The 18,504-nt window shown below is 45.4% G+C and overlaps 1 protein-coding gene across 1 annotated transcript in view; it reads right to left on the reverse strand.

Moving 5' to 3' along the window:
- Positions 1-18,504, reverse strand: part of SPR (Sex peptide receptor) — a 237,098-nt gene that overhangs the window by 109,228 nt on the left and 109,366 nt on the right. Inside the window, exon 3 of the mRNA XM_055070572.2 lies at positions 13,925-13,995. The gene's annotated coding sequence lies outside the window, so the exon portion shown is untranslated. The remainder of the gene's footprint in view (positions 1-13,924; positions 13,996-18,504) is intronic.

An 18,504-nucleotide genomic window follows, 5' to 3' on the forward strand; every position in this document is an offset into this window, starting at 1 on the left:
TTTGTTCCGAACCGCCTTCCGCCCGAAGCTTCGCGGCCAATTTGGATCGGCCTTGGCATAACTGCCCCGGGCGTGGCGCGGACTACAGTACACTCTAGTCGAACTATAGCTAAGCCTTCAGTTTCGTAAGAAAGGCACGCTTAACGCGTCTGCCATCGCGTCACTATGGGGACGCGGCTGTCCAGTGCAGAAATTCTTTTACAGCACCTGTAAGTAAGACTTGCGGCAACTTGGGCGAAAACGGCCACAGTGTTGTCACCCCCCAAAAGCACGAAGCCGACACGTGTCTCAGGGAAAGTTACGATTTTGGGCGGGAAACCTCGCCCCACAATGATGTAGAGCCCGTCGAGAAACACAAAATAATACGAATATACTCGGGCTCAGGAAAAAAGGAAGAGGAAGGAAACTGTGACAAGCGGCTTCCCGTGTGACGTAAGCGAGGCGTGGGCGAAGCGCATTGTGGTAAAGCGGCCGACAGGGTGATCAGTGGGCTGGCTTCGGGGATTCGACGACAGCGAAAGAGTTTCCTTCCGTTATGCAACTTGGAAGCGGAAAAGAGGAAAGGAAGTTACTTGGGATGTAGCTTGGCGGAATGGGGGGCGGGTGGACAGCAGCATAGCGTGCGAAAACACAGATTGTCTTTTCTGCTGGACCTGTGTGTAACAATCGGTTCGTGGCAGTCTACACCGACGTCACGCGCATCGGGAGAGAGACATTTGTGTCTCGGATTTCTCACTCGTCCTCTAGTCCTCTGGACTCTATGTACAGGCGTGTCTCAACTGCTGTCCCGACTCTGACTTTGACAAATGGCTTCGAAGCCGCTGAGGCGGTCATCATACTGCTGCGTTCGGCACGAGATAGGAGGGAAAGCAATCCGAAAAAAAAAAAAAAAAATCCCAATTTCGTCGCGTACATAGAAGGACAAGCGCAGAGACGAATATGATCGTCAAGTCTTTTTCCATCTCGGTATATCTCTCATTCGTTCGCAGTCGTTTCCACAAAATAGTGTCGCTTTCGCGTAAAAACGTCGTTGGCAATTTTACGCGGACGGACAAAATACATTATGTTCTTCATGGTGTGCTGAACGCAATCGCTCAGTTTCTGGTCTGCCTCGAAAGCCTTAATCAGATTAATGGGGGATTTTTTGCATCCTTGGCAGGAACTGCAAGCACGTCTACAACGACGTCTGGGAGCGCACGAACTTACGTGCGCCAATCCACGGGCCGTGGTAAAAATGGATCTACTAGTGGCTGGCAACTTTAAGAATAGCTTTAGAAATATTTTAAATCGCCTAGAGAAGACGGTGTGAATTCCTTGGTTTGGCCATTTTCTAGTAAGTGTTATGTAAACTCTCTTTCAAGCTTTTTTTTTCCTTTTTTAATGCGAATGCATTATATGCCCTATGCAGCGCGAAATCCCGCGAGCGTTCGGCTTTAGCATCCGATGGTACCAACCCCGTATGATGACGTCACGTTCGCGGCGATGGACCTGATGTGGCTGGCACTGCGAGACCCCACGGTGAACAGTCACGGCGTCAGTCTTGACGCCGCGGCCCACGCCAAAACAATTGACTTTGCCAAATCCGAATGTTGAAAAAAAACGAGTAACAGCGCTGAACAACGGGACATGACTGAGACAGACGAAGCGCTGCGTAGTATTAATTTATTCATACCTCAAATACCCAATTTGGGTTAACAGAAGCAGGGGATGATACAAGCACAACCTCGTCGCCTGTAGCTGTTAGCTGCCTCCGTGACGAGAGGACGAAGGCTATATAATTATCATCCTTGTAAGGGGGAAGAATGCTGACGAGAGAGAGAGAGAGAAAAGGGAAGGAAAGACAGGGAGGTTAGCCAGTGTAAATACCGGCTGGCTACCCTGTGCTGGGGAAAGGGGTAAAGGGAATAAAAGGAGAAGGAAGAGAGAGAAAAAAAAAACAAGAAAAATGCACACAGTAGCGCAATGTTACGCGCAGCAATAGTCAAAGGCGGTCACACAATTCACATGTCCTTAAGAACTTGAGCAAAGCCCTTAAGACCTTGAATGCCGAAACCCTTCTGGACCAGTGTCCTAGAACTTTCTCTTCTGTGAAGGGGCGATTGTCCAGTTTTTCGAGCGCGGTCACGAGCACTTTTCTTGGCACATTGTAACGTGGACAGTCACAGAGGAGGTGCGCAATCGTCTCTTCGCAGCAGCAGGTCTCGCAAGCAGGGTTGTCAGCCATACCAATGCGGAAGGAATAGGAGTTAGTGAAGGCCACGCCGAGCCATAGGCGGCACAGAAGTGTTGCTTCCGCTCGTGGCAACCCTGGTGGAAGACGGAGTTGCAAACTTGGATGCAATCTGTGAAGACGTGTGTTCGTGAATTCACTGGTTTTCCACAGAGTTAGCGTAAGCTCGCGTGCGAGGGAGCGAATACTTGTGGCTGCATTTGTTTTTGACAGCGGTATGGGCATAATCTGGGCGGTATCCACTGGTAGATGATGTTGTCTCCCTTGTCGATTGCGTAGTGGTGGAGTAGTCGGATGTCTGCGACTATTTGCACATTCGGTCCGTGGTTGAAAGGGGACAGGAGACATTGGAGAGCTGCCTTTGAATCACAAAAGATGGACCATGAATGTGGTGATTTGGGACCAATAAACTCCAGAGCAGCACGGATGGCTGCGAGTTGTGCAGCCATCGATGATGTAACGTGAGACGTCTTGAATTTGATAGTGACAGATTGAGCGGGAAGTACTACTGCTCCAGCTGAACTTTTAGAGGAGACAGAACCGTCCGTGTAAACGTGGGTGCGTTCGTTGTGTTTTTCATGTAGGAATGAAAGAACGGTTTGTTTGAGGGCGAAAGATGACATCTCCGTTTTCGTTTTGATGCCGGGAATAACAAGAAGGGCCTAGAGTGGATGCAGGTACCACAGCGGTAGAGATGGTCGTGCTGCAGGTGTGAAGTTTGACGGTAAACTTCTTTGGTTGGCGGCAATAATTCTGCTAAACGCTGAACGAGGTCGAGCGCGAACGCAGGAAGGGAGGCGAGATGATGCGATGGAAGTCAGGCGGAGTGCCTGATGTGCATCCTTAAAGAGTCGACATGAATATATGTACTGATGGGGTGATCATGCGCGATGGCTATTGTTGCTGCCGTTGATGCACACCTGGGAAGGCCAAGACAAATTCGCAGAGCTTAAGCTTGTACAGACTGGAGGGCTCGGAGGTTGGTCTTACCGGTCCCACCTAGTACAGGTAAGCTGTAGCGTAGGAGACCCAGGAACAGTGCGTCATAGAGTTGAAGCATTGCACTTACAGACGCACCCCTTGACTTTCCTGCAAGAAATCTGAGCATGTCTGTTATCACAATTTACTCATTATCACGGCTGTCGCCTTTGTCCCTGTCGGCGAGAACAGCGTCGTCTTCCATGCCGTCAAGGTTATTTGACAGGCCGCACTCCAAAAGTGCCTGCAACTCAATCGAACACATCTCTGCACGCGGTAGCGATCGTGGTGGGCCCTATTTTCTTTAGTTCACTGTAGTTTCGGGCGCCATAAAAAATAAAGGAATGATAATTGCGCTATATTCCTGTCACGGACCCAAATGTAACACGAGGTGCGTTCTGAGCTTAAAAATGTGTGGGCAAATACTCGCCTAATATTCTCCCAAATGCAGTATTTGCAATTTGCAGGGATTAGACATAAAATAACGATGTAAAAAAAGAAAGAGCAACCACACTATATTTAACCGCGTACGCGTATAACATGCATACGAACCTCCTTTTAATATTATGGAGCGATATCAATGGGGAACAAATGTCATTACGTCACGCAGCCAGCCTTGGCAAGCGAACGCTCCGCAAAGCCCGTACATTTGCTCAGTGTTGGCCCAACACGTGACCGCTTGCGTCGAGATCATGCAGCAAGAATCGCGATTTGCTTAGACGTTTGGGCCCCAGTAGCTATGTCAGTAATTTTATTTGGTGCTCGCCTGTTCAGCTGCACTGCCGTGGCTTGCTTGCAGAGCGGGAACAATAAACCAACGACGCACTTTTACGTGCGATCACGTGTTGAGCCATCAGGTATGGTGTCAATCGCGTTGCGCGATGCTCCCTCCTAACGTTTTCCTTCACCCATGCGTAGCAACATGGCAGCGCGCACGCAGACGGAATGCTTCGATCCAAGTTTGCGCTTGTTACTTCTTCGTTGCCTTGACAGCAAGAAATGAAGGGTAAAAATCAGTAATCGCTTAGTGTAATCGCACGTTGAGGGCAAATCATCAGGTATGTTTTATTTTTTTGTTATAGAGATATGATATTCTTTTTGGCTCTGATAGAGGGCTACAGAGGTTGTGTCGAGCTGTAAACGGGGTTTCATGTCCATTTAGCAGATGCCGCCACAGCATCAGCGCTGGTGTTGACTTAACGATCCGGTGCTCTATAAAGGCCTATTTATTTATTGCGTGATTAATTTACTACTCCGGTGTAGTATGCTACACGTGATGATGGTGGCGAGAAAACGCCATATAGACAGCTAGCATACTACGCGGCATTTATACGGGTGTTCGAAATTACTGCTGGCTAAGGAGACTGCAAGGAACTCCTGAGAAAGCTTATAGGTGAAGCGGAGCCCCGCTGATGCATCCAAGTAAACGCAGCTTATGGCTGCACCGCCAAAACATTCGTTGCGTCCCTCCACCATCCATGGAGAATGGCAGAGCAGACGCTGAGCAGATGACGCGGCGAGGATGAACACTTTTTTGAGGGGCGTTCGACCTCCCTATTGGCTAAATTATCCTGTAGCTGCCACAGTGCTCCAAGAGACTACTGAGTATGAGTATAGTACAGAAGCCCGATATTGAAACCATTACACCACGGGCTCATGCATCGACACGCGACATAAAGCACCCTTATGCGTCCTTGGCTTGCCAGCCAGCGCGTTTCCATTTGGCCTTACCGAGGCGCGGTTAGAGCGCAGATGGGAGCTTGCGCGGGCAAGCAATGCGCAAATGAAGCAAACAACCAGAGAATTGCGTCTGCAACAACAAGGAGAAACTTCTGAAGAGGACGCGTGAAAACGAAGGTAGCCGTGTCGGCGGGCAAATTATGTGAGCAAAAAAGCACTACACCAATATTTCTTTCATTTACCAAACACACGATCTGCAGTAGAAATGAGTTTACTGAAGAGAGCATCATAGTGTGCGTGGTATACTTTGCACTCGCTTATCGCTTAAGATATGGCGTTGGTTTCAAGGGTACAGTGTAGGATCCGTAAGTAATGATTGCAAAAAAATGCAACGCACTGTATGACCATTCCCCAGTGGGGAGTTTGTGCCCGAATTTAGACTCGACTAAGACTCGACATTTTGGCCAAGATTAGAGTGAAAGAAGTTGGTTTGTAATAAAAAATAAGTACGTAGGTATTCCCCCGTAACACCACGATGCGAAAGCGTCAAATTACCATGCGTGGTGCTTGAATATGTGAACTAATCTACGAAGAAGAGTAATAGGAGGATTGCCGTTGCAAGAAAGTTTACTGTCTGCTTGTTTACAAGCTGATTCGTATTCTCGTAGAAAGAAATAGAGCAATAAGCAATAATGTCATCGGTAAATCACGCAAGTTTCAGTATAACTGGTTCAATAGTACACTACGTATCCTCCCTGATCCGTGCAAACCCCCAGGATAAGCTCTAGAACTTTCGTTTAAGAGTTGCTCTCTCTCTCTCTTTCTCTTTTTATCTCCAGCTAAACTGCGGCGCGTAAACGTTTTATCATTGTTCCCGGCAAGTTTCTGTTAGCGGAACTGCTTCCAGCGCCAGCTCATAACTTATGCGCAACAACAATATTAGCTTTGCGAAGACAAGGCTTTAGTTCTAGCAAATCCGTCTTCTGCAAACTTTGACCGGTTCCAAATACTCCGCTCGCTTTTGTAGACATGCATCTGCAAATTATTAACAAATATATATGATGAATTGAATAATGAAATGTATTTTAGTCTTTTTCTTCATGAAATAGAATTAGCGAAATGTGATTTTGCAAAAAGGTTAACACCTCATTAACTCTCTGGCGCATAGAAAGAAGATTCCTGTTTTGCAACATACTATTATGTCGTAAATTTTTTTGTAATGCATGTAATGCCCTTATCAATACTAATGTTACATCGGCCATATAATTAGATGTGAAGTCATGAAACTGCGTCTACGTGTTAAGTATTCGGGGTCTGCTTATGTTTTCAAACAAAGCGTACTTATCCTTTGCCGTAAAACACGCATTTCTCAAAGCCTCATAAGGTTAGGCAAGTGCATTTGCCCTCCTTGAAATAATGTTCACTGAACACAGCAGAGGTGATTGGCAGGCACTCTGTGAACTTGTGCCAGAAGGCCAAAATATGTATGTGCCCGCGCCAAAAGGCCAAAATAGCAAACGACTTTCTCGCCGGCCTGTAGAGCTTTATCGTTACATAATCCCCAATGTAATGACAGATATGTGGTAGTTATGTGTCGTAAGCCAATGGAGACGAGCTAATAAGCTCAGCAAGTATAGGGGTGTAGTTAAGTTCGATGGTACGACCAGCTATAACCTTAATTTTTGGCATTGCACATTGCAGCCTAACAATGAAAAACCTCTCCAATGTGCATTACTTATCTCACACAGAACATAGACCTAGTAGCCCACATCAGCTAGTGAAAATAGAGAGAGGTAGAGAGATAGAGAGAGAGAGGAAAGACAGGATACTTAACATGCGACTTTCCGGTTCGCTACCCTGCACTTGCAGTGGAGAAATAGTGGTTTGAAAGAGGGCAAATAGGGCGAGAGAGAGAAAACAATTTATTTCTATCTTAGAGGAATCCATCTTAAAGCGAATATGAGACGTATATTCTAAAAAGCAGTGGTAGCTTTGCTGCTAATGCACAAATTAAAGTCCATTACAGCGTCTGCGCAGCGCAAGCAACACGTCGGAGGCTACCAGCAACCCCACTTATATGTTGCTATCAGGCGTCATAGGTATTCGACGGTGACGGCCTATGTGGCGAGGGAGAGAAAGAGAGAGAGAGAGATGCAAATGAGAGAAAGGCAGGGAAGTTAACCAGACTTAAAACCTCCGGTTTGCTACCCTGCACTAGGGGAAAGAAAAGGGCAAGACGGAAACAAGAGCGTGACAAAAATAAAAGCGTGAGAAAAAAAATATGAAAAGGGACGAAATGGGGTCATTATAGTCTTTCTAATAGGCCACTGTCACGTAGAAAAGTCACAAAGCCTTGACCGACTTTTGCTGCTACGACAGTTCACGTCGGCATTCCAAAACTGACTGTTCTGAAAGTGGCCTGTCGTCAAGGCGTGCCAACGCGGTCGCTAGTGACAGCCGGTTCGGGCTGTATTGAGGACAGTGGCAAAGCACGTGTTCGATAGTCTCCTCGCCGCCGCAGTGTCTGCAAGCCGCGCTGTCGTCCATACCGACTCGGAAGGCGAAGGATCTTGTGTAGGCGACACCAAGCCACAGTCGGCAAAGTACTGCTGTTTCGAGTCGAGAGAGTCCAGATGGGGGTCGAAGTCGAAGGGATGGGTCGAGTCGGTGTAGACGTGTATGCTTTAAGCTTGGTGTGTTCCATAAAGTTTTGATGGCTTCATTTGCAAACACACGAATTTTCGTTGCAGCGTCTGTTCTTGAGAATGGAATGGAGTCTAAGTTGATGGGCGATGCCCTCACTGTGGGGAAGTCTCCGATAACTTTCACATGGTGTGGGCACGTCAGATGAATCCGTCCCTTGCCCCCAACCCTTCCCCCCCTAGAGAGGCATGGGAGCCAGCCCTACTCAATTGCTCGGCGCTGGAGTCTCAAAGGGCTCTAGTCCAACGGGCGCGGGTAGCAGCTTCGTCCAGTGGGGTCCCAGACTAAGGACTCCACCTATGTAAAGGGCCATTTTTGGCCTGCAAACTCTCTGTCTATTCAATAAACGTTTTTCATCATCATTATCCATTCAGATGGGACGCATTTGCGTGATAGCAGGCGGCGCATTGTTGCTGTGTCTGTCCTGTAGAAAGCGGGATCGATAGACGTCAGTCATTTGCATGCGCTTAACGGGCAGCTTGATCGGCACGTTACTAGCACGTAATAACACAGTGACTTGGTAATCATTGGAAAATGACTTTGTAGCCTTTCTCAGTCGGTTTGCGTACACACTGTGTAGGCTGTTTACGCAGTCCATGCCACAGCGCTGACAGTAAACATTGCAATGCCGCCTTCAACTTGCAGAAATCTACCATTTGTGTGTCGCTGCGCCATTAATAAAGCGCGGTTCGACGCGAAGCGTTGTCAAGTCTGCTGCCGTCGATGTTGTCAGCTGAGGAGTGTTGAACTTCATCAATACCCTCATTGCAGTTGTAGTACCAAGGGTACGCGTGCGGCTCCTTGCCCGGACTCCTCGCCACTATCTGTAGCATCTCTATCTGCGGACCAAACACGCACCTCGTTGTGCCGAACGGTGTGCGTGCGTCGTGAGGCATTACTATCCAGCTTCGCACAATCTTTAGCTGCTCCTAGGTGCCTAGTTCAGTCCAAGATCAACTGGACAATGCTTGACGTCAAGAAAAAAAAAAACTGATCTGTAATCGCCAGCTCTCAAACAGCTTGCTTCACTCTTATTATTTTAGAAGTACCAAGAGCACATACACACATATACACCAACGGCTCCATCCTTCGAAACAGCTCTATACCGCAGCTCTCGTCACCCCAGCAACAGTAACCAACATGAACAAGTGAAACTAAGTAGACAAGAAGCTTTCAATACACCGACGAGCGATCAACCACAAGAAATTGGGTTTGTAGATCCTTGTGTAATAACGCAATGGTTGTATATGAAGCCTAAAGATAAAATGATCAAAGAGGAGCGAATGTGCGTGGCACCGGCTAATTTCTTTAGTAAAACCCGTAGAGCTATTAATACTCAATAGAACTGGCGTTCTGACTAATCTTGGCTTTCATTAGGACCGATATTTCAATTGACGCATTATGTGCGTCGATTAAGTAGTGCTCCGTTTTACAAGCGGACACACTCGAGCGTAGCCGTTTTTTACACAAAGGGGGCATGTCGCGAAGCTTTACATCATTCGTCTGAATTTTATTTCGGTTTCGAGGTCTTCGTCAATCGATCCAAGTTCTCGTACAACTATAGACAAGGCGTGGTGGCGCCATCCTCAAGCACTAATTAAGGATCGGCCAACAGAACCAGCACGCTCAAATACACTGGGCCATTGGTTTTTTGCCGAGGGGGAACCATATTCAGTCCGAATAACCGCGTGCATTGGTGCGCGAGATAGACTTACTGTTAAACTTATTGTTAGAGGGAGCCTATACAGTAACACTAGTGCGAAATATATGCTCCTAAATAAAATATCGTTGTGGGGCGAACTGAAATCTTGTTGTTCTTACTGTACTGAACACGTTAATCTAAATGCCTAACATATGTGTCAAGCGCTTCTATGTTTTTTTTTTTTTTTACCGTACGTGAACGGTGCAGCGACGGCTGTTGAGTTCAATGCGGCCAAAAGTCGAACATCCAAGGAGTGTGTTCAGAACAATCTGTCAAACTGCCCGTCAACTTTTATTGCACAAGGCACTATTGTGGCTGCAAAAATTGTAATTCCTAGTCTGATTGCTGACATTCATTTTGCCCGCCACACTTAAGCTTTCTCTCTCTCTCTCTCTCTCTCTCTCTCATGCAGCTACCCTGTCTCACGAGTTGAAACGCAGTTTGGCGTTCTCCGAACGCAATTCTCTTTTATTTTGAGATGTTGCTGGGGGCATTTTTTCTCAGCTCGGCTTCGTTGTTTTTTTTTTTTTTTTGCAATCATTATCGCAGAAACCGCTGATAGTTTATCACATTTCTTGCAGAGGACCACCTCATGCATTTGGAATTTCATAAATAAGACAATGCTTGGTGATAGAATGTTTGCGTTAAGTGCGCTCAGGTATATGCATATTTGTGTTTTGTGCACGCACTTGCACGCATATTCCGAGGACCGCGAATGTTTGGACCACATAAAAGGTGCGATATGTTTCCCACATGGCAAGCAATGTACCCAAAGAAAGAGTCAAAGAGTGAAAAAACTGCGAACAGCCAAACAAGCCTTAACTTGACTTCGTCATGTTGCTATTTAACAAATTCGGGTTGTTTAAGCAAAGAGGTGGCTTTGGCTGGTCTTAGCCGAAATAAAACAGTAAAAAAAATAAGTGGAACAATCTTCTACCGGAATAATTTTATCAAAGCTTAAATTTATGCACGGAAATCTAAAACATGCGCCTAGCTGACAGTGCGTGTGACAGAAAGATGGCCAAAAATGTCATGCTTGGTCTCTGCCGAATGCTTTCTTTACAATAGTTCTACTTTTTTTGTCATGTACTGGTACCAAATAACACTGATATAAGCACAATTATAACTTTTTTACTGCCCCATTGCATCGACTGTAGTAATGAGTTAAGCAACTATCCATAGAAAAATGAACGTGGAACAAGTGTTTTCTACCGATACGATCAATAGACTCTCCGCTTTCATTCTTGGTTGCACAGCAACAGTAGAGATATTACTTTTATTTACATGTACTCTGACTAGCAGCATCATTTATCCAGGCATTCAAGGTTAGAAAAATAAATTGATGAACTTGGCACCTATTAGAAAAGCAGTTCGCACGCCAGAGCTACTCAAGTGAGCAGACACCACCCAATTGTGATAGCAAACATTATTAAGTCGACCGGGTCAATCGCTAATAGTTCTTACGAACGTAAAGTTATGTGTTTCGTCCACTCAACCACACCGGTGCTCTTGCACCGTCAAAGTGCATAGCAGCAAGCAGTGTATTTTTGCACTGAATCGACTTTATATTGCACACAAAATGAGAGCTATAAGGAAAACATTTTACGTTCCTTGCGCGTACTTGGAGACACAGCGAGTTTTTATTGCAATTACGTTATACTCACGTGCAAGCATGTTTTGCCACGCACTGATTGATGGAAATGCAGGCCAGTTTATAAGTCCCTCTGATTCCCTCTAAGATTTCCTTCCGGGAACAGAGCTTTATCACAGCCTTTCAAACTTTATAATTTAAGCGCTATGCTTTATAACCTGCACACTTATATCACGCCACGTCAAAGTACTGCACCATTTGACTTCTGCACATTGTCGTACTTTTTAATAGCATGTGGTACCATAACTAACTTCTTCTATAAACACTTCTATGTGTTGGATAACATAAACAATCATGAGTTACCTTGATCAGGCTAAAATCAATAATAACGAAATAATTTCATCGTTATTATCTTGATTTACCACTTCGTGCATCTCAAAAAGTGAGGGTAAAAGTTTATGCTTCAAGTGTTTTCAGAATTATACTCCGAGTTCTCACCTAAATATGTTCATTGTACGGTTGGGCCTACCAATCCAGTATTGTTTACACGGACAACACTCTAGCATTAGTTAAGTACACCAGTGTACGATAGCAAAGCAAATGAAAGTGGCGTAGGGCAGTGGTTGGCGAGACGGGTACCGTTGAGTTCGCTGGCACAATCCGTAGTGACGGCAGGGAGCCTGGGGCGAGACAATAGGTTTCGAGCTGTGCTTGGTCAATATATTTGTCCCTTTCGACATCGAATCAAGGCGAGGAGAGCAGACTCGCGTGTGAAAACAGGAGCGTTAGAGCGATGGAGACAGTGAAAAAAAAAAAAAAAGAGAGGGATAGGAAGAGGAATGTGAGGAAGGGAAGGAGTGGGTGAAAACGCAGACATGGAGAAAGTTGAGGGCGAAGGCAGCCGAACCGCGGTGCACTTGAGCCAGTCGCAGAGATCGATTAGATTGGAGAGGGTTACAGATAACCTGACTTCGGTCTGAAGCAGTTCAGGCTAGCCATAGCCCAAGTCAATCCACCCGATGGATTTGCCTCGACGGCTGCTCCTGGATTCACTGCACGCTGATGCTTGGTGGCAGGAAATGGGGGGAACGGAAGCTATAGGGAGAGTGTGGGACGAAGGAGACGGACCGATTGCAGCCCGCTCTTGCGCAACATGGAGAGGAGAGGAATGTAGTTGGGCAACGGGGGAAGCCATTGGGAATGCGCGCAAGGGTATTGCACGTACGGCATGTCGGACATACTGGGCTCTTCGTTAAAGAAGCTTTTCCGTATCGGTGGACCCTGTTCAGTGGAATGCGAAGATGAGTGCAGAAGAAATTGTACCCGGTGCATTCAATGCTCCCGTTCAAGAAGAAATAAATTTGTTCTTGTGGATATATAACTTGTTTATGCCAACAGTCCTATATTTAATAGCTTTCGTCAAAAGCATTCAATGCATTAGAGCTCGTATTTGCTTCTTTTGCGTCCGAAGAGAAAGCAAGGGAGACGAAGTCTGAATTTAAGTCTAAATTGAGTGTTGATAACTTCCGAAATTATTTAAAAATTGGAATTCGATGTATATACTCGCATATTGATTCTTGTTGCGTTATGACATCACCCGCCTAGCATGAGCCTTAAGCTTTGTACAAATATTATGATGACATCAATTCTTTATGGCTTGTCCTTATGGTCAATACTTTACGATTTTTTTAAAGTCTAGGCAGAGATCTTTCCGACACTATCAGTTATAACATTGCATCGACAAGTCATTTGGAAAATCGTAGTATATTCAGAACATGACATGTCAGTGCGGTTTGCTAAAGTCCAAGGCCCTTAAATAGCATGCAGCGGTCTAACGCCAAGCAACGAAGCCGCAAGATGCACATAATATTTCCGTCTTCTGAACATCTCCATTATTTTATGTTGCTAGACATACTTTAATGCTCATTTGATCGGTGCATTTTGTAATCTCTAATAGAACCACTATCACTAGAACTAGAGGTTGTTGAGGTGGCAGTCTTGGTATATTCCACCTTTCCCTCACCGCCAGTGTAGGTTTGCAATCCGGATGCTCGTCTGGGTGACCTCCCTGCCTTTCTTCTCATTGCTTTCTCTCTCTATTTTTTCTCTCTTGGCATTTCAAACCCGATAAGCAATGGCGAAGTACTTTGAATAAACTTGAAATGGCTTAGAGTTCGGTCAAAAATTTACCTTACCGCCTGGCAGAGCATTTTCAAGACAAATAGGCGATTTGATTCATTAAAGGTAATGTTTACAGACTTCATGAATCACCTTTATTTCTTCACCATAAACTGGATATTGTGCAGTTTTGATAGCTACGTTAATTACCTTTTTTTTTGGCGTTAACCATACTTACAGGCGTTACATACAATATATACTCATGTATACAGCCTGACATACGCAAGGACAAACGCAAAAGGCGACCAAAGGCAAGCACATCCCGTCCCTGTTTCCTTGAGGTCAAGATAAAATGAAGTCGATGCTTCCAAACACCTGACTCAACATGCCCAACATCACATAGGTTGTCATCAAAATTTCCGTGAAAGTGAGCATATTAATAATTTATTCATTTCCGGGGTCTTACGTGCCAGAACCACTATCTGATTACGAGGCACGTTATAGTGGGAGACTCGGGAATAATGCACAGTAAGCGGGCGTTTTTGCATTTAGGTCCCATCAATATGCCACCGCAGAAGCCGAGATTTGATCCCGCAACCTCGTGCTTAGGAGCGCAAGGCCATAGCCATTAAGCCACCAGGGCATATTATTTTATGAATGGAAGGATTGTGACATCGATTATTTATTCCTAATAGAAAGGCCTCAATGGGAAATCAAGGGGGAAAAAACATTAATTTTGTGCAATAATTACGAGCCCTTCGTGGAGAGAGAAACTGGTGCTCTCCGTGCAAAGCTTACGTGCTGCAGTTCAACGCTAAGTTCTTCCATAAGTGAAGAATCTGTTAATCCCAACAAAGTTATTTTGAGACTTAGGCAACGCGTATACGATGTTAGCAGCCACTTCAAGCATGAGCTAACTCACCTTCAGTGCACAGCGTCTTCAATACCCTTGAGTTCGAAGATCCACGCGTGCTAATGTGTAGGTAAATGGTCCTGCGTAGAAAAAAAAGGATTTGTTTATTAGACTTAAACGAGTGCGCAGTACAGAACACAATACGGCTTTGCTCAACTGTAAATTTTTTTCTGTCAACTGTACCGTCTGAACCATTTTTTGTTTGTTTGCATTTCTGAATTTGTTGAACTAACCCGAGCTACCTTGTCCATTTCTCCTTTGAGAAGAGCCGATTAAAGTTTCTTTGTTTTCTTCTGTTTTCTTTTTATTTGTCCTGGACACGAGTTAGAACGCCTCTAGGCCAATTCAAATAGCTTTTTTGAAGTCTCGTGCCTTGTTTCGGGATTTGTTGTTGTATTCTATCGACAACTCTTTATTAACTTCAGGCCGTAATAAATATCCCGTGAACGTCTGAGTAGATCCGACAACACCTGTATATGTCCCTTCAATTTCTAGGCAAATGACTTGTGTTTTATTGTAATAGATAAAATACTCTAATGATAAAATTTCTAAACACTAAAGCTTCTATCCGCCTAGTTACAAATCTTGTGGAATCAAAGCACAGCCGGCTAACCAGTAAACTATTGATTTTTGATCCGCCAAGAACCCATGTCGCCGAAACTTCCTCGGGGGAATAACGCCTCCGACGAACACTTCCCTGGTGAGATCTCGCGCGTCTAGTCCAACTGGCGTCATAAATCCCGTGGGCGTGCCTCTAACATACCCACACCTCGGAGGCTGATCTCAGTTTCCTCGGATGCCTACTTTTCTTACGTTTTCTTTTGCCGCTGGCACAAGATTTTGCAAGACGTAAACCCAGCGTTCTCCTGTGGCGTTATCTGGAAAGCCTCCCATATATTTCAAGACTTACGGTGACTAATGCCACCAGTGCTGCGTTTGTCATTGCGAATTTATCTTGGAGGAGACGCTCTAAGCCTCACCACAAGTAGAAGAGACGTCTGAAATTCGTTTATTTCCGCGGTCCTGCCGTATTGATTTAGCCAGGGCGATGTTGGGGGAAACAGAATTTCTGTGCTTTTAAACTGCTTTTGAGAAGCCTCTGAGAAGTTCATCTGTATCAATTTTCGGGCACCCTCCTTCAACTCTTACGTTGCCAGCTATATATAAAGTGGCCTTTTCGTAAGCTCTAAAAACATCGAAAATTGTCTACATATTCATGGTAGTTTGTCGCTAGGCATCAATCGCTCGCTTTAAGTGGCAAGGTATCATTTGTACGTTAGTTGCTTTTCTTAATATACATTGGAAAGAAGAAAATTAAAGCCAAAAATAATTTTCTTTTATTCGTGATAAATTGCGACGGCAGAAAACCACTGTCCCGAATAGAACTGCGCTTCAGAAGTAGTTAAAGATAAAAAACAGTTATGCAATTTGGCCTCGCAAACATTTGGTGCAGTCTTTCGGCACGTATATATATGTTCATAATACTTATGGACAGTTGGCTCTCCTTCAGTAAAAAAAAAAGACCTAGACAGGATGTTTCACTACCTTAGGAAGGAGGGGGGGAGGGGGAGAGGAAAGAATATTTTTGTAAACCTGCTTTTTGTCACAAACCGCAGGCTACAAAATATCTGCGTATTTACGAGCACCAGACTAGGAAAGTGAACCGTATCCTTAGAAAGGTCAGTCAACTGAGCTTCGTTGCACACTAAATCAATTTACGTTGTGTAGCAGAATGTAGAGGTGCGAGTCTGTCTAAAAGCAATGATGAGCCCCCACTTGAGACGATAATTGCTTAATGTTTCAGTAGAAAACACGAGGAAAAGGTTCGCGTCTCCTACTGCAAGCCGGCCTCCGCTACAGAGTGACAACCAGCTATGACCGCTGGATACATGACAACAGATTCCACAAAACACTACTTCAATTCATACACAACACAGGCCTCAGAGAACACATATAATACACATATACGCTCCAAGAATTATGCCTTAAGGGCAAGTCTCTATCGCAATAAAAAAAACAAAAGGCTCCCATGCAGCAAAAAACTTTCACGTGGCGTGATTTTGAAATATGCATAACGTGATAGATGACTCCTACGGAACGTGCTTTTTTGGTGATGTCACACGCTCGAGCTTTCTTTTTTTTACTTCTTCCTTTGTTTCTACTTCTTTCGTTTTTGCGCACATAGATGTTTTTGGATTAGTGAATAAAACTCCACTTGGGGTGACACCACTCGTGCAGTGTTTTTTTTTTTTTTCGTTGTCCTTGCTTTATGTCCCTGTATTATTTCTTCCTTTGTGTCTTTTATTTTTTTCGACTGCAACCATTAAAAGGAATGATCTCATCTGATTCGAGGTGTCAGAAGAGCACACCAGCCATGTCGTTGTTCCGGGTCATGGCGCAGTAGTACAGGTATTAAACGATAACATACGCGCCCATTCGCTTTTCAGATTCCGAGTTTTTGTTGAAAAATAAAACACTTTCGCTCTCCTTTTCATGGCTTAACCTCGTTTAAGTTTTTGTACATACAGTTTCATGTTCTCTTAATTGCTTCTCGTGCTTCATTATTTGTTGAGTGCTCAGTCGCGGGATGGATTATGCCAACACGTGCATGCCTTAATGAAGCAGCAAGCGCCCACCCCTGCTCGCGTATGTGCGTATAACCCTGGCGCCAGAATGGAGGCAATCGTCTTCCACGAGTGAGCAGCCCTCGTTATGAGCGGTCGCACGCCCACCTTCTTTCGTGGCCTGCACCTCCCGCCCTTCCTTCTCTCCACCGTTGCGTACGGCACATCGAAGCCAGCACGAACTGTCTTAACCCAGCTCCGTAATGAGCGCTTAAATGACACATTGCCGAGAGGAGCCCCTCCAGATTGCCTCGCGGAGTCACCGCAGCGTAGATCACGTCCTGATCACCGACCGTCGGGGATATTGCCTTCCCCTTTCCATTGCCCAAGTACTACCACTCTTCCTCGCTTCCTCACCTCCTGTTAAGGCAGCGTTCTTATAACTCATTGTTCTCGCGCTCGTGTTCCATTAGCAGGATGATTTCCGTTTCGTAAAGCCACAAGCCCTTCGGGCACGTCTTGTTGCTTCAGAAGAGTCTCTCGCATTCGCCTGTTCGCGCTTTCTTCTTGACATCCTCGGTTGTACCTTTGCCCTTGTACCCTTACGTCTTTACTTTACTCACCAATTCCGCGGTCATCCTTGGGCCATTGCCCTAAGTCGCATATGCAGCCCATAGGTTGTCCTTATCTACTGCTACCTTTTTCTTCTTTTATTTTCATCGACAAACCCTGCTCATATAGGCCGTGTAAGTGGTCTCACTACATCTCATGACATTGCTTTCGCTTCAAGATTACGTGGCGCCCGCGGTCATCCAGCCTGGATATTGCATTTTTGGGGGTCACGGCCCACCGTCGTAATGACCGCTTAATCCTCGTTCCTCGCTCCCGATATAGGAAGAGTTGGATGAAACGGATATAATTGAGGCCGTAAACATTCACCGAGGGCGGCAGGAGGTAATCACGCGTCACTCTGCACTGGAGGTTTGCTTGGACGTAAGCTATGGTAAGCAGGACATTGGACTCCGTGTCTTTAGGTAAACATACAAGTACGTAAACAAGTGTGTACCTTCTTCCAAGCTGAATAATACACGCGTATGGAGTCGTGAAGTGCGTGACATTACACTCCTACTCGTAAACAGTTATGTGTGCCATAATCGGGTACCTCGACAAAATAGAATACGGATCAACGTGATAAATGCGAGTATGAGTTTGCGCGAGAAGCCGCACACGGGAAGTGTGTGCGTGTTCGAGCATGGATATGTGCGTGCGTGAGTGTTCGAGTGTGTCACTGTGTGTGCGGGCGCTCGTGCGTACGTGCGTGCGTGCGTGTTTAAACTTGTTAATCCAAGGTCTTATTACACAGTCGTATGAAAAAAGTGGTTCGAGCTGACATCAAGATTCCTCTTCGTCTAAGATTCGTGAATGTATTGGCATGTACGGTCAATGTGCATGCATCTCTGTCCGCGCATGTATTTACACCATGGCCATATCGACCCTTTCGCCCACTTTCCTCTAACGGCTCCACTCTTGTTTCGCGTATTCATTCGATCAGAATCAGAGCGACAAATGTTTTTATCATATCATTCTGCTCGTAAAAAAGCGCCGTGTCTAGCGCTTCATGTATCGCGGCAAGACATCTGTAATGTTCAATGTTGGCATGCCACGTGAGCACGAACAGAGAAAGGAAATAAGTTGATGGTGGCGACGATAATAACTAAATAGCCTTCGAACTTTGAAACGCGATGATTTGAACGGTTTCTTACGCATAACGCAGCTGGCATCAAATGCCACAATCGCGTGACTGACAAGTAGCGTACAGTGTGAAGCTACACATCATCGATTGTTTTCGTTTCCACCACGGCTTAAAACGCTGTGGATCTCAAAGATTTGTACGTGACACAAAAACAATGTGAAAATATTTCAAACGCGTTTTGAAAGATCCGATTCCCTCTTCTTCACATTAATGGGTTGCTTTCTGTGCCGGAGTGATCAGAAATTGCCGTTCAAAAGAAGCAGGGGGACCAA

The sequence above is a fragment of the Dermacentor andersoni genome, chromosome 5, assembly GCF_023375885.2.
Source record: "Dermacentor andersoni chromosome 5, qqDerAnde1_hic_scaffold, whole genome shotgun sequence".
Lineage (NCBI taxonomy): Eukaryota > Metazoa > Arthropoda > Arachnida > Ixodida > Ixodidae > Dermacentor > Dermacentor andersoni.